Source organism: Sinohyriopsis cumingii, chromosome 3 (assembly GCF_028554795.1).
Source record: "Sinohyriopsis cumingii isolate HCF-2022 chromosome 3, ASM2855479v2, whole genome shotgun sequence".
NCBI classification, from domain to species: domain Eukaryota; kingdom Metazoa; phylum Mollusca; class Bivalvia; order Unionida; family Unionidae; genus Sinohyriopsis; species Sinohyriopsis cumingii.
This window is the reverse complement of record NC_142963.1, coordinates 136,749,019-136,761,941: the sequence shown is the minus strand read 5'-3', so window position 1 is coordinate 136,761,941 and position 12,923 is coordinate 136,749,019.

Sequence of the window (12,923 nt, the reverse complement as noted above, 5' to 3'; positions counted from 1 at the left end):
TTATTAACTATCATCACCACATTATTAACTATCATCACCACATTATTAACTATCATCACCACATTGAATTAATTTTTTTAATTTATGTCACAGTAGGTCCTCCATACACTACTGAATTTTTGATTTAAAGGGAGATTACTTTGTAATATATAGTTTTCTTCGTAGATGGTTGGTTTTTTATGATCGTAATTAGTCAGTTTAACTAATTACATCGTAACTAATTACATCGTAACTAATTACTCGTAGAAGTATTATTTATGTTTTTTAAATATTTCCCCCATCATACAACACATGATCCGTAGGAAGCTGTGTGTAAACAGAAACCGTTTGTCATTGTAATCGACCTGCAGTTGTGTGTTCACTGAACTTACACTCTGGAAAGTTCTTTGACTGGTGCATTAATGCCACTATTATTATTGATTTTCGGTCTGCTTAGGAAACCAGCTACAAATACAGAAACTATTATTCAGAAACTGTTAAATACAGAAACTGTTATTATCCAGAAACCGCTACAAATACAGAAACTATTATTCAGAAACTGTTATAAATACAGAAACTATTATTCAGAAACTGTTAAATACAGAAACTGTTATTATCCAGAAACCGCTACAAATACAGAAACTGTTAAATACAGAAACTGTTATAAATACAGAAACTATTATTCAGAAACTGTTATAAATACAGAAACTGTTATTATCCAGAAACCGCTACAAATACAGAAACTGTTAAATACAGAAACCGTTATTATTCAGAAACCGCTGTTTAGTGTAAATATTGGTTCCTTAGCTATATAGCTAGCTATATATTAACTTCCGAAACATATGTTCGTAACAATGTTTGATAGCTCGATCAGTATGGTATTGGACTGTGACGCTCGCGGTCCAGGATCAAACCCCCATGGCTGACAATTTGTCGGTGGTGCGCATAATTGCGATTTTTATAATAGTGGGGGGAACCGCAAGAACCCCTCCGCTCAGCAAATTCACAACCACAATATTGACTTGTGGTTGATACATATTTTCGTATCACCCACTGGATTAATTATTGTGGGTGTGATTTTGCTGAGCGTATATGTTTGTACTGTCCTTAGTTAGTACCGTTTCATTCATAATCTGAGCTCGCTAATACACTCGATAGGGGCTCTTCATTCATTGTATATAACCATTTCATTGTATATATCCATTTCATTGTATGTATGTCCGATAAACTTGGTAGATTGCGGTGGCAAGCTACGAGTTTAATGAGGACTGTGCTGTCCTTAGTTAGTGCCGTTTCATTCATAATCTGAGCTCGCTAATACACTCGATAGGGGCTCTTCATTCATTGTATATAACCATTTCATTGTATGTATGTCCGATAAACTTGGTAGATTGCGGTGGCAAGCTACAAGTTTAATGAGGACTGTGCTGTCCTTAGTTAGTTATATGTTATGTGTATATCCTCTAAACTTGGTAGATTGCGGTGGCAAGCTACGAGTTTAATGAGGATTGTGCTGTCCTCCCTCTTGGGCCTCTAGACCGTTGTTTGGCGGGTTAGGGGCTCTCGTAGAGGGAATATTTGCCTAATGAACTTGGTAGATTGCGGTGGCAAGCTACAAGTTCTTGGTTGTGCTGTCCCTGAAACATCCCGACGAACTCGCTAATACACTCGATAGGTGTTCTAGGGATATTTTTTTTATTTTAAAGATTTATATATTATATAATGAACCATGAAAATATCAATGATGTAATTGTCGCTATTAAAAAATTAAAAAAAGATGGAATTAATATATCTGATGAACTTAATCCTGAAAAAATAGTTTCTGACTTTGAGATTTTACAAGAACGTAAAACCATGGGGACACACACACTATCATCTGAATACAGTCTCATGAAACGGATTCAATCGGCAATGTTTCAGTCGCTAGCTACCGTAGAAGATGATCATGTGAAGGAGTTCGTTCCTCTTTCTACCGCCGTAGAAAGAATTAAGTCGTTATTATCCCACGAGTATGAGGCAAAGAAAACGATTAGTACCCGCATAAGACTATTAAGAAAAATTATGTTAGATCGTGAAACGATCCAGAGTAACTTCGTTACTGGTGAAACGATCCAAAGTAGTAATTTTGAAGATGACTGAGATCTTTGATCAGAAATATTATTTCTGAATTTGATGGGTTAGTAATTTGTTTTTTTTTTACTGAAATTTAACAAATTTGTACAATTTCTTAATTTTACAAATTATTTATTTCTGAATTAATTTATTTATTTACTGAATTAATTTATTTTTTTTTTACTAAAATCAAGAAAAATGCACAAATTACTTGATTCTGACGGGGTAGTTGGTAGTCAAAATCAAAGAAAAATGCACGAACTACTTGATTTCTGACGGGGTAGTTGGTAGTCAAAATCAGGAAAATTGAGCAATTTCGTTGTATTTTAGTAAAAAAAAAATAAAAATCTCAGTAAAAATAATATTATTAATAAATAAAATTAATTTATAATAAATAAAATTTGTTAGGAACAATTTGACAAGGTTAGAACTTTCTTGATTTTGACGGGGTAGTTGGTAGTCAAAATCAAGTAGTTCGTGCATTTTTATGTTTCTGACGGGGTAGTTGGTAGTCAAAATCAAGTAGTTCGTGCATTTTTATGTTTCTGAGGGGGTAGTTGGTAGTCAAAATCAAGTAATTTGTACAATTTCAGTAAAAATCAGGAAAATTAATAAATATTATTTTTTTTGTGATAGAAATTTTAATTTTACTTTCATCGACTAGCTTTTTTAGTTGCCTAGGCCTTAGTTGCCTAGGCCTTAGTTGCCTAGGCCGATTAATTTGTACCAAACACAAATTTGTGCCAGTAATAATAAAATATTTTTTTAAGTTGATCGAATTTGAGTCTGATCTCTGTTACAAATGTTCTTCTAACTGTTAAGAAATCCTCGCGTGTAAAACCCTCCTCCACATGAAGATCTACGACAAAAGTCCTTACGACAGAAATCCTTACGACGGAAGTCTTAGGACAGAAATCCTTAAGACGGAAGTCTTTACGACTTTACATACAGATTTATTATAAGCTCTTCTTCACGTATGTCAATCAAGCGATTAAGGTGGTCTGTGAGTTTAAAATTGATTCGTGTTAACATATTATTGTGACACCGCAATTACACGGGATTAGTTGGTTCTTGCACGATTAAATTTCCAGGGGGAACTTGTGGTGTGAACGTGTACAGGATGTATCCTTGTTGAGCTTGATTTGATCTTCCGAGATCTATTTGATAGCTGCCATCGATTACGTCACAAACCAGATTGACCGCGACCGTCGGTGTTATATTAACGATCCGCGGAGATACGTGTCTTCCGCCGCCATGTGGATCATTATCATATCTGAGAACAGTTGCTGGTGGTGCTAGTTTTTTCCACGCATGGAGTATTTTAGGAAAAAAACTCATCAATGACATCACTGACAGATTTTCTTAACTCGGTTACACTATACCCGGGGAATTTATAATTCGGTACATCGGCTTCTGTTAATTTATACTTTTCTAACCATTTATATACATCAGGATTTTCAGGTGATTTTAAAAGACTAACCGTGGCCTGAACTATTCGGTTATTAATATATTCCATATCTGATATAAGCTGATTTCATATTTCCACACGCGTGATGATTTTTTCACGCGATGACGCTGATATGTCAAAAATATGTTCGTTAAAATATTGATTTAGTTGATCTAGTTGTTTTTTACACTCTTGATTGATTTCCTGAAAATATTCAATAATCGTTTCTCGATAAAAACCCCTAAAATGTCCTGTTTATCCCGGATTTTTAAAAGACCATGCCTCAATTTCACCGAAGAAGGTAAAATTGTGAAGCATTGATTTATTTTTTATAATACGTAGTGTTTCCCCGTATGATGGATTAATTTCATGATATGATTGTCTATCCGTGACATAATCAAACTTTTTCGGTTCTGGTGGTATCGGTGTTATCGGTGGTGATATTTCAGGCCAACCTAGCACTGATCTGATTGAAGATTGATAAATATCAACGGCATAATCAGGCGAGTTTATTTCAACCGTCGAGGACAACGTCGGCTCATGAACATTAATTGATATTTTTGATTCCTTTCCCGTTATTGATTTTATTCTACGCGCAAATTCCTCACCGATCTCTTCAATCTGGTAACTGCCGGTTGGTATTCCAACAACAACCCAGTCAGGTGTTCCATCGGATTTGTTCTTGTTAGTAAATACAAGCGAATTATTTGCTGGTGTACCATTAAATGATTTTGATCTGATATTGGGCCAGCTGTAATATACCCGTAATTGAGCTAGTGCTATTTCTTTTACTGGAATTGCAGTAGGAAAATTAACACTAAATTCAGGATTAATTGAACTTACCGAGATCATCGTTATCTTTGGCGGAGTTGTGTTGGTCACGATCTGCTGGAGTAATTCTGTCATTATTGATACTTGTATCTTTAATACCGATACCTTCATCGTATATTTTGGTTATCATTGAAAATTCGAAATCAGATATAATTCCATCACTGAGACTCGCTGATAACAACGAGGATAATTTCGAGTATGTACCGTCGCTGTATGTAATTTTATTTTGTAATCGGATAATTTTTCGTTCGTACAAGTACATATTTTTTTTGTGATGATACCAAGCACACCTGCAATAGTTGTTGCTGCTGAAATACAGATAGTTACAGCTACTGGTGCCATCGTTGTCAACGCTGATAATATTACACCGGTTCCAGCAACAACAGCGGATACTGAATAAACAATCACATCAACGATAACCAATCGTCGTCGATATTTTTTTACTTTTACTGTATATTGATCGACTTGATCTTTTAGCGCAGCCTGCCATTCACGCGCTTGATTGTATCTGTATTGTGCACCGTCCATATATATTTTTATACAGTAACCAATTGAGGTGTTTCAGCTACAAATTCCAAACACCACCAGTAAGATGTTGCGGTTAATTTCTTATCAGCTGCTTCCAGAATAAATATTTCTTCGGTTCCGATATTTAATATAACAGATACAACCCCGGAAAACCTGTCGGTGGAATGACGCCATGGAAACGTTGTAAATATTTCAAATTTTGCAGCACTAAACACAGACAGCCTGTACACGCCAGTGGTTGTTGCGGTATATTTAATAGTTTTATTCTGCGTTGACCATGTTGCGAATCCCGATGATACCGTGTATACGATGTTTATGATATGCCCGGGAGGTATTTCAGCTGGAATTTTAATCAGATTGATTTTATTGATAATCTCAGGAATTCCCGCTACGATGTCTAGTTGTGTTCATTTGATCGTGTCTAGGTTACTTTTGATATCAACGAGTTTCATGTCAATGACGGAAGGAGTTCCAAAGAACTTATTTATGGCATCATCGGTTTTCTGAAAATTTCTTCGAAGCCTTGTAAACGCGCCCGTGTGAACGTCATACTCGGCCCGTAGCGTGGATAGTTTTCCATCCACGTCGTCGACGTATAGTTTGTTTGCGACGTCGTTGTCAGATTTTGGAGCTGTTACAGCTACTATTTTGTTCCCGTTCATGTTAAGTTCACCTGTCATCGTGTCACCGGTGTTTCTCACGCGATTAGCAACACTTTTTGCAATTTCATCTCTGATGGTTTTAAGTGACATACTTGAATCTCTGATTCTACCACCGTCAGTAAACACGGGAATATTATCCGTAACTGCACCGAGTACTCGCCGGACTATATCATTCCATCTGATATTGCTGGTTTTTAGTTTACCATATCGATCTTGAAAAATAACAACTTCATCTGGGTCAACTCCAGCAAGGTTCATAATATCAGCGAGGTCATCTTTAGTCGCATACTTTGACAGATCAACGTCGGATTTTATTTTCTTACCAGTAGAAGATCTTCCGTAAATGTCAACCATTATAATAAGATCCGTTGTTTAAAATGCTTTACGCGCAACATATCGGTTGCTTGTATAATCGTGCACGACTTTATGTGGCGGCTTGGATGATTTTGATATTGCGTCGAGTACATTAATTACTTCACGGCCGCATATTGGCGGATCTGTCATTGTTTGTGTGGGTAGCGTTGAATACCAAACTTTATAACCGCTAGTTGTTGCGTGGAGTGGTGCGACATACTTGATAAATTCAACAGGTGGAGCTAACCCGTACGAGTCAAAATAAGCAATTCCACGCGGGTCAACCGCGTATGATACCCAATGAGTACCGGGTCCGGAACGTTTGTCAAGATTAATAATACCTGTTTCTAGTTTGTTTGGTTGTTTCGGTAATTGATCTCGCATAAAAACACCTCTAAAGGCGGATATTTTTAATTTTTTAGCAGCATCAAGTAAATCAAAATTTGATGCTGGAGCGTCTAACGAAATGACCCTGGAAGCCTTAGGCCTCTCCCCCAACGAGATCCCGGTAATCTTAGACCGCGTCCCTTTTTTTTGTATCCTCGCCCTGTTGCTTTCTTTAGTGCCATTCCAGCGGCTGTTCCAACAGCACCTAACGCGGCCGCTTTTGCTACGGCTGGAGCAGCTGCAGCTAGTAATGCCGGAATGGCCGCAAGAAATGGGAATATACCACCTGTTTTAACCATGTCTTTGATGGCGCTCGGGGAGAGATGAAATTGAACTCCAGTTTTTGATTCCAGGGCTTTATTGAAATGTTTAATCTGATTATTTGTCAGCGATAATTTGTTTGGACCACCACTAATATGATCTCGTTTTAGTGATATTTTAGTTCCGCATTTGTTGGCGGTTTTTGATTGAAGCTTTTTTACCTGACCCGGGGTCAGAGTAACATTAACATGACTATACGACATTTTTATATAAAATATATTTTTCTAAATAACACGATTAAAGATTTTCCACCGGTGCATCAACGACCCTCATTCGACCACTGCCACCTTCAAGTAACATGGCCTTGTCGCTAAGTATGACCGCGATCGCTCTGTAATCAACACCACCGGTATTTAATGTTGCTTTGAGATGTATATCAACGACAGATTGTTTTGATAGATCAAGATGTTCTAATGAAAAATAATAAATCGGGTACAATTTTTTAAAATCTAGTTGTGATATTTGCAACCCGGTATCAACATTTTGATCACGTCCCATAAATGACATCAAACGATGATATGCACGTCCTATGTGATTTAATGCATAATTTAGTTGTACATTTTCTGTTGGTTCCTGTTGTCCGTTTATCCGTAAGGAAATATCTGTGAGACCTAGTTGGTCAAATATCATATGAGAGTGAACTTGTGAGTTTAAACGATCACGGTTCTGAAACGCAATAAAAATATGTCGTGGTGCAGAAACACCCTGTTGTGATGCTATATGCCATGTAAACTGACCGTTAACGTTAGTTTGCATACTGTCTGTGCTTGTTGTTAACCATGACAACAAGGATTTACCACCTGCATCCATGAAAGAAATTAATCGCTGTTCTTCTGCGATCGTTGGAGTCATTACCGGCATCCACAATGAAAGTTTCGATAATATTACTTTACCAGCGTCACCAACGGGTCTCCACAGAGCATCATTATCATCGTTCTTTCTTACAAGAACAACCGTGTGTCTAGCTCCAAAAATAACCTTTTTAACATTCCTGCAAAATCCAAAAATATGCGATAGTGGAATTGTACATGAAAAACCTCTATTGCCTCCTAGCAACATATTTCTACGTGCTGCAAATCCCAAGTTGAAATCGTCATTAGAACCATGAACTACTGGCCACACAGGAGCATCAGCGGTATCGGCATCATTTCTTGGTCGTCTTATATTGTACGGATTACTTTCAGGGTTATTGGTGTTATCTTTCACAAACATCATTGTGGGACCTGCTGATCTTGTATAATCATCAGAATATCTCGCCAGACCAATTATTGTTGTAGCAACGTCGACATCATTCTGAATTGATTCAATATTTTTTCCATCAATCATGTATGTGGCGCCACTAAATAATGCTATGATCCCGTTGTTGACAAAACCAATTTTTACTGGATCTAAGTAATTAGTATCATCCCTTTTTATAATTGTACCTTCTACCTCAAGAAAGGCATCAGCGGGTAAAAAGTATCTACTTGTGTCATGAACTTGTAGTTCAATTCTTCCACGTTGATCTGGTTGTTTTGCGTCATAGGAATAACATTGATAATCACGTATAGATTCATCCTTAAGGACGGGTGCTTCCATGTCAAATGCTGTGTCGGATACGCGCTTGAACATTTTATTATAATTATTTTTCGTCTAACACGTTGATCACCGCCGCCGGAAAGTTCCACCTCGGAAAGTTCCACTTCCTGATATCAAACTTGAGATATTATTTCCAGATTCACCGAGTCCTTGATCTGCTAACGCCGCTAGTTTTTGATTTGCAGCCTGATTTATTATTTTACTAACATCTGCAGGCATCACTTCAGTACTTGCCAGTTTCACCGGTGGTTGTTGTTTTCGTCGCAATAATCGTGCTAGTCTTTCCTTGATCGCCGAGAACGCCTTACCAGCAACATTGACAATTGCACCAGGAGCTTTATCACGAACAATATCAATAGCCTTCATCGATAATTGTTTTGCTACAGGTGCTACTTTTGGAGCTATCCTCGTGAATAATCCTCGAATGACATCACCAAGTCCATCTCCGTAAATAACACTATAGATTGGTAATCGTGAGTTTACCGCTCTAACCTGTGTGGGTTTACGATGATTATCATGCACAATCATCTTATTTTATTTACCATTTATCTAACAACTAGTCATCAACGAGCTCATCAATAAGTTCTCGGTAAACGCCAATATCCATGATACCACCTTGAAATAGTCGCCGACAAATATCAGCTGCTTCATTGGTTATTTCTGGTGAATTATTTCCGGCACGTTTTCCTCCTATGAGAACTTCTAACCGTGACACGTCATTGATGATATTATCAGGACATAAACCAGATCCTGTTTTAGGTTCATCTTGGGGTGTTTTAAATACTGGTGGTTGCATTACCGAAGTAAGTACTTCAGTGGTGGCCGGGGGTGAGTCACCTTCTCGAAATCCATGTGGTGAACCTGTCGGTGTAAATGTCATTTTCGGTGCAGAAATTGTACGTAAATGTGAAGGAATTTTATGTAAAGGTGCAGAAATTTTCTTCGAGGAGGATGATTTAAGTGACTCTTTAGCCTTTTTAATTTCCGACATCAACCTTTGTTGTGGCGAAGAAGATTGTTGTTGTTCTATTTGTTGCAGAGGTGGAGGAAGCTGATACTGGGAGGACTCTCCTTGTTCTAGTTGTTCCCATCTCTCTCTATAAAGTTTTTTTACTTCTTCTTTAAGTCTTTCAAATTCTGAACCTCTAGCTTGTTTTTTGTTGTAATATACGCGATATATCCATTTAATGAAATTATCATCATTTGTTTTTTCATAACGGGGTTTTAAAATACTAGATTTATTAGATATACTATTTAATATTGCTTCAGGTAATCTCTCTCTTTCAGTTTTTCTAATTTCCTCAACAACTCCTTCGTTAAATTTTGCAATTAATTCTACGTTTTCTCCTGCTGGTTTGGATTTAGATGCAAGTTTTTTTCTCACATCGGCGACTTCAGTACGAAGTTCTCCAATATCTTCAAGTATTTCCTCATCAACAGGTGGAGGTTGAGCTGCGGCTATGTCAGTTGGAAGGTCTCGTAAAATCTTCTTTGTCTGTTTAGTTCTTCTTGCTATTTTTTCAGCCTGCGCTGCAGTTTGTTCTAATACCGGAAAAATACCCTTTTTCCTCTTCTCATCTTCCTCCGCAATATCTCCCCATATAGTTTTTTCAACAGCCGCTGCAGCTTTCTTAGTAGCTGCAGTGACGGGTTTAAATAGTTTTTTAGTGTCTTCTTCGTACTCAACTTTTGATTCTTGCTGCGCTTGCAGATTTTTTCTAAATGAGTCTCTGACAGGAAGAAATGTTTTAATTGTTTCTAATCGTTCTCGTGCTGTTCTTGCAGTATGAGATTCTGGATGTACCATTTTATTATAACATAATAATTTAATTAATATCAGCAGAAGAGGAGCAGCAGAGAGGGGTGATGATAAAATTAAATTTAATTAAATAGATATCATTAATATAATGAACAACTGTGCGTGGCTGCGTCAAGGAACCACTAACAATTGTAATAAAAAATGCCGTGGAGAATATTGCAAGAAACATAATTATCTTATAAAGAAAAATCCTCATGCTGGTCCACGAAGATGTGTTGGATGTAACAACGGCGTTAGAGGATTATATCAGATTTGTAAAAATTGCGGTGGAGATCGATACAGAAGTTTGATGATATATTATAAACACAGAAAGAACATAAATCCAAAAATAGAAAAACCACCATCAGAACTTGAATATTACTTGAAACATAGAACAAATAAAGATGAAACAAATAAAGATGAAACAGATGAAGATTCCCATGATTCAGATGATGATTCCCAATATTGATAGCAGCAGAGAGGGGCGTCTACGGTTCTGTTTGGGACAAACAATAATCGTAGACGTGGTAATTGACCTCTATGAGTGGTCACTATTTTTTTTGGTAAAACACAAGGGTGACCATTCCCTTAAGTGGTCTGTTCACCCTCTCTGCTGCTCGATATGTCGGCCTATTCTGCGCATAGCTTTGAAAAGATGTCATGTTTATCCATTTGGGCTACAGAAATGAAATATATTACTCTGGGCTGTTTCTGTCGGCAGTTAAGTCGAGTAATTAGGTCAGGATTATAGCTAGTTTTACAAAATTCAACGTAAAAATGCAAATAAATGGCAAGAGGTATCAAGCAAACTAAACCGATTTTGTAAAAAAGTTAGTAAAGTTCAACATTTTATGAAAAATAAGCTATTACGTGGAAGAGAAACAACAATGAATTGGATGTAATGTGATTACAACGTCTTGTTGATGGGGAAAAATTACTACAGAATTTAGAAACAGACTATACGCCGAGGAATTTGTTATAATTTATGTTCTAGCGACAAGTAGACACGTTGGATAGCAGACGATTTTGTACGTGTGGGACAACTTCTTGCAAAAGTGGAAATTTTGGATTAAAATACAGTTTTGTTTTTAAGGTACACATTTTCATTTTTTATATAATGTATTTATTTGTATTATTCTAAAAGATGCATAGTACATCGAATTTTCTGGGTTACAGGTTCAAGAAGGTCATTGAGTGGGTCTTCACGTTGCAATTTAGAAATCACATTTTTATCTGCATTTCGAGTCTAAATATGGGATATTGTTGTACACTTTATGAATATCACTTTTCTTAATTAATATACGATTGTTCTTTCTGGATACAAAATGGATTTTTGACCCAAAGTAGCACGTGATCCAATGTTTACAAAAATGAGGTATCGTTGCGCATAGTTACCCGATGCGCAGAATTGGCCGACATGGCGGTATGTCTGCTACAACACAGGCGTCTGACGTTTTATCAGTAAAGTGCGAGGAAATCTCTGACAACACGAAATCACCTTATTGGTACCATACACTAACAATTAAATTAATTTATGGCACCGATAAGGGGATTTCGTGTTGCCAGATATTTCCTCGTACTTGATAAAAGTAGAAATGGTTCAGGGGAGAGAAAAAGTATGCTAATTTTTTATAGTACTAAAGAACTTTATTCATGCATAAGGCACTAACTGATTCTTTTAGCTGCCTTGTCACTGAAAAATATTCAAAATCCCTTTTTGCTGTCAAAATGAATGTAAAAGAGGTGCTGGTGTCGGTTCAGTACAAAATCCACCATTTGTATAAGAAATTAACCCGATTGCCTCAGTCAAATTCTCACAAGCACTCTTTCTACAGAAATCACTAGTTTAAATCCACCATTTGTATAAGAAATTAACCCGATTGCCTCAGTCAAATTCTCACAAGCACTCTTTCTACAGAAATCATTAGTTTAAATCCACCATTTGTATAAGAAATTAACCCGATTGCCTCAGTCAAATTCTCACAAGCACTCTTTCTACAGAAATCATTAGTTTTTTCTTCTTCATCTTTAATGTAAAATTCTTCTGATTTTTCTGCGATAGTTCATTGTCGGATGAAAATGCATTAAAAACTAACAAAATGTCGAGTAAATCTTTAATAACAGATGTCATTTTTTCAGTCTTGTCAAATGTTATTCGCTGTGCCATAACTCGTTTCCTTATTACCTTAATATCTTGAATCTAACATATTAAGGTATTCCAAACACACACTTCCTATAGCTTTTATAGCACAATATCATTGTAGAAGGGAGTTAGCTCAGCATTGTCAAGAGTTACCAGGTGTTTCTTCTGATCCCTTCTTCTAATAAACCACAAAATCATTATAAGTTTTATAAAAGGTGGTTTAATTGAAGTATTTCACATACGTACTCAGTCTATCAATATTTACAGTACGAACTTTTTATATCTTCCTAATTTAACGACGATTGCTTAAATTTAATGCTTTACATTCTTATCTACTCAGTGTGTAATATTTCATACATATATTTCACCTTATTTACAGAAATGTAAGTTATTATGACCTATATATAACAAGTTCAGCGTTTTATTTTCTTGTAGGCATTAATTTGTATGGTAGCACACATGCCGAAGTGATATTGCCAGCCAGGACGACATCACAGATTTTATTGGGAGTCGGGAACACCAGTTGCTGTGGTGCTTTTACTTGAACAGGTGTATCGGCATCAACTTCATTGGATTTTTGATGAGTTGTTTGAAATGGATAAATTAACGTCTCACTGGATAGTTTCGTATTTGGACACATAATTTTTAAGGTAGAAGGCATGAATCTAATTAACATCAGCTTAGCGTTTATAAATTCACAGATAAGCTAAATTTGTAATGTGGTTTACATTTACTTTGAGTTGGGTTTGCAAATGGGCTGGCTTATTTGGTGACTGCTTGTCA